Source organism: Colobus angolensis, unplaced genomic scaffold (assembly GCF_000951035.1).
Source record: "Colobus angolensis palliatus isolate OR3802 unplaced genomic scaffold, Cang.pa_1.0 Scaffold119, whole genome shotgun sequence".
NCBI classification, from domain to species: domain Eukaryota; kingdom Metazoa; phylum Chordata; class Mammalia; order Primates; family Cercopithecidae; genus Colobus; species Colobus angolensis.
The window spans coordinates 7,249,622-7,252,800 of NW_012113030.1; the positions used below are offsets into that span (position 1 = coordinate 7,249,622).

The following is a 3,179-nucleotide window of genomic DNA, read 5'->3' on the forward strand; positions in this document are numbered from 1 at the left end:
GATCTCAGCTCACTGCAACCTCCGCCTTCCAGGTTCAAAGCAATTATCCTGCCTCAGCCTCCCGAGTAGCTGGGATTACAGGCATGCACCCAGCTAATTTTTGTATTTCTAGTAGAGATGGGGTTTCACCATGTTGGCCCTTGTGATCCGCCCATCTTCACCTCCCAAAGTGCTGGGATTACAGGCGTGAGGCACCGTGCCTGGCCCGTAAATACTCTTTAATCTTTTCTTCTTCATCTTTGATGGGAAAGGTAACATTTGAATCTTTCCATGAATATCTTCAAGGCGAACCCTGGAGTCTTGGTGGATGCTTTCCATGTGCCAGGCCTGTGCCGGACCACCAGCAGACTGAGTCTTGGGCCTCTGTGAGCCCGAGATAATAGTACTAAATAATAATGATGGCGATGTTCTTTTCTTTCTTTTTCTTCTTCTTTTTTTTTAAAAACAGAGGCTTACTCTGTCACCCTGACTGGAATGCAGAGACATGATCTCGGCTCACTGCAACCTCCCCCTCCTGGGCTCAAGCAGTTCTCCCACCTCAGCCACCCAAGTAGCTGGGATTACAGATGCGCACCACCACGCCTGGCTAATTTTGTATTTTTGATAGAGATAGGGTTTCACCATGTTGACCAGGCTGTTCTCGAACTCCTGGCCTCCTAAAGTGCTGGGATTACAGGCAAGAGCCACCATTCTTGGCCAGGCAATGTTAATTTCACATCTTGAGTCTTTTCTGTGTGTTAGAAACTGAGAATGCTGTGTGCTAGGAATGCATGTGCTCATTCAGTCTTGGAAATGTCCCCATTTTATAGACCAAGAGACGAGATAGTCATTCCTGTGGTAAAGCCAAGCTCCAAACTCAGAGCTGCCCTGCCTGTGCATTAGAACTGGTTTTATGGGCAGAAGAGCCAGATGTGTGTCTCTATTAGAGGCAGAGCCTGTCCATGAGGGCCAGGAAGATGCTAAGGATGCACTGGCAGGGGTCATGGGTGGGGAATTGAGGGCGTTTGGGTGAACAGAGAGCAGGCCCTGGATGATGGGCGAGGTTTGGAGAAGTGGAGGCACCCCCAGGTGATAGGGGAGAAATGGGGCAGGCAGAAAAAAGATGGAAGGAGTGAGAGGCCAGAAGAGACACAGGCTCTGTCTCTTGACAGCAGCTGGGACCACAGGGTAGGGATTGTCTGTTGCTTGGTAGTGGATGAGGATGTCTGGGTTCCTGGAACCTAGGCGGCCGGGCGTGGTTCTCAGCATCTAAAAGGTGGATAGATGGATGAATGAGGAGACCAGGAGAGAAAGAGAACACATACACGCACACACGCACGAACACACACACACACACAGATGGACACACACACATGCACACACACATACACACACAGATGGACACACATGCACACATACACGCATGCACACACACACATGCACATACACACGCGCACATGCACACAGAGATGGGGCGTGAGATAGGGAGGGAGAGAGAGAAAAGTAGCTCTGGAGAAACACAGATATTGAGAAAGAGAAAGAAACTCACGAGGGACGGAAATAGGTATCTACCAATAGATATAAAAGAAGGACATGGAGACAAGGAGACCGAGGTGACAAGAAAAGAGAGGGAGCCAGGGAGAGAGACAGAGGAGGAGGAAAGGCTAAGAAAACCACTGAGACAGAGGCAAGGAGGGAAAGAGACAGCGGCACACACAGAGAGCGATGGAGAGAGGCAGAGACGACAGGAACAGAGAGAGAGAGAACGAGATGGAGAGAGAGATAAATGTGGGGGGATGGGGAGAGGCCAGAGACAAAAAGGGAGGACGCAGTTAAAAAGAGATGGGAGGAAGGCGAGGGAGAGAGATGGGGAGAGGCAGAGGTGGACAGAGGTAAGAGGGAAATAGAGAATAAGTGAGGAACAGAGAGACAGAGATGGAGAGGAACGGGAGCAAGGAGAGAGAGAAAAGGGGGTGCGGAGAGATGGGGAGAGGATGAGCAGAGACAGAGACAGAGAGGGAGGGACAGAGAACGAGATGGAAAGGGGTAGGAGAAAGGAGAGAGATGAGGAGAGAGAGATGGGAGGAGAGAGAGATGGGAGGAGAGAGAGATGGGGAGAGAGAGAGAGGTGAACAGAGATGAGGGAAATAGAAACTAAGATAAGGACAGGGGAAAGGAGAGACAGAGAAATGGGGACAGGGAGAGGGGGAAAAAGTAGCTCTGGAGAAGCACAGATATTAACAGAGAAAGAGAAAGAAACTCACCAGGGAGAGAGATGGAGATCTACCAAAAGATAGAAAAGGGCACGGAGACATGTCCAGACATGGGGAGAGGCAAGAGCCAGACAGAGACCAAAAGGGAGGTACAGAGAAAGAAAGAGATGGAGAGAGATGGGGGGAAGGAGAGGGAGAGAGAGAAATGGTGGGGGGAGAGAGATGGGGAGAGATAGAGATGAGCAGAGACAAGAGGGAGGTTGAGAGAAACTAAGAGAGGGGCGGGAAAGGAGAGAGAACGGAGGAGGAGGAGAGAGGTGGGGAGAGGCAGAGATGAACAGAGATAGAACGAGATGGAGAGAGATGAGGGAAAGAGAGAAATGGGGGGAAACGGAGAACTCCGGGGAGAGAGATGGGGAGAGGCAGAGATGAACAGAGATAGAACGAGATGGAGAGAGATGAGGGAAGGAGAGGGAAAGAGAGAAATGGGGGGAAACGGAGAACTCCGGGGAGAGAGATGGGGAGAGGCAGAGATGAACAGAGTCAGAGACAAAAAGGGAGGGCCAGAGATAGGAGACAGAGCGAGATGGGGAAAGGAGCAGGAGACAGAGAAATGGGGGGGGGGAGAGATGGGGAAAGGCAGAGACGAACAGACACAGAAGGGGTGGGGAGAGATGGGGAGAGGGGAGGAGAGAGAGACAGGGAGAGGCAGAGATGAACAGAAATTGAGATGGGAGAAGAAGAGGAAGAGAGAGAAATGGGGGAAACAGAACTCGGGATAGAGACATGGGGAGAGGCAGAGATGAACAGAGACAGAAAGAGGTGGGGAGAGACGGAGAGGGGGGAGGAGAAAGATGGGGAGAGGCAGAGATGAATAAAAACAGAGACAAGGCTCACACCTATAATCCCAGCACTTTGGGAGCTGGAGGCGGGAGGATCACGAGGTCAGGAGTTCAAGACCAGCCTGGTCAACATGGTGAAACCCCG

The 3,179-nt window shown here is 51.2% G+C and overlaps 1 protein-coding gene across 1 annotated transcript in view; it reads left to right on the forward strand.

Annotated features, from left to right (window-relative positions):
* Positions 1-3,179, forward strand: part of SLC8A2 (solute carrier family 8 (sodium/calcium exchanger), member 2) — a 44,029-nt gene that overhangs the window by 11,074 nt on the left and 29,776 nt on the right. The gene's annotated exons all lie outside the window — the stretch shown is intronic.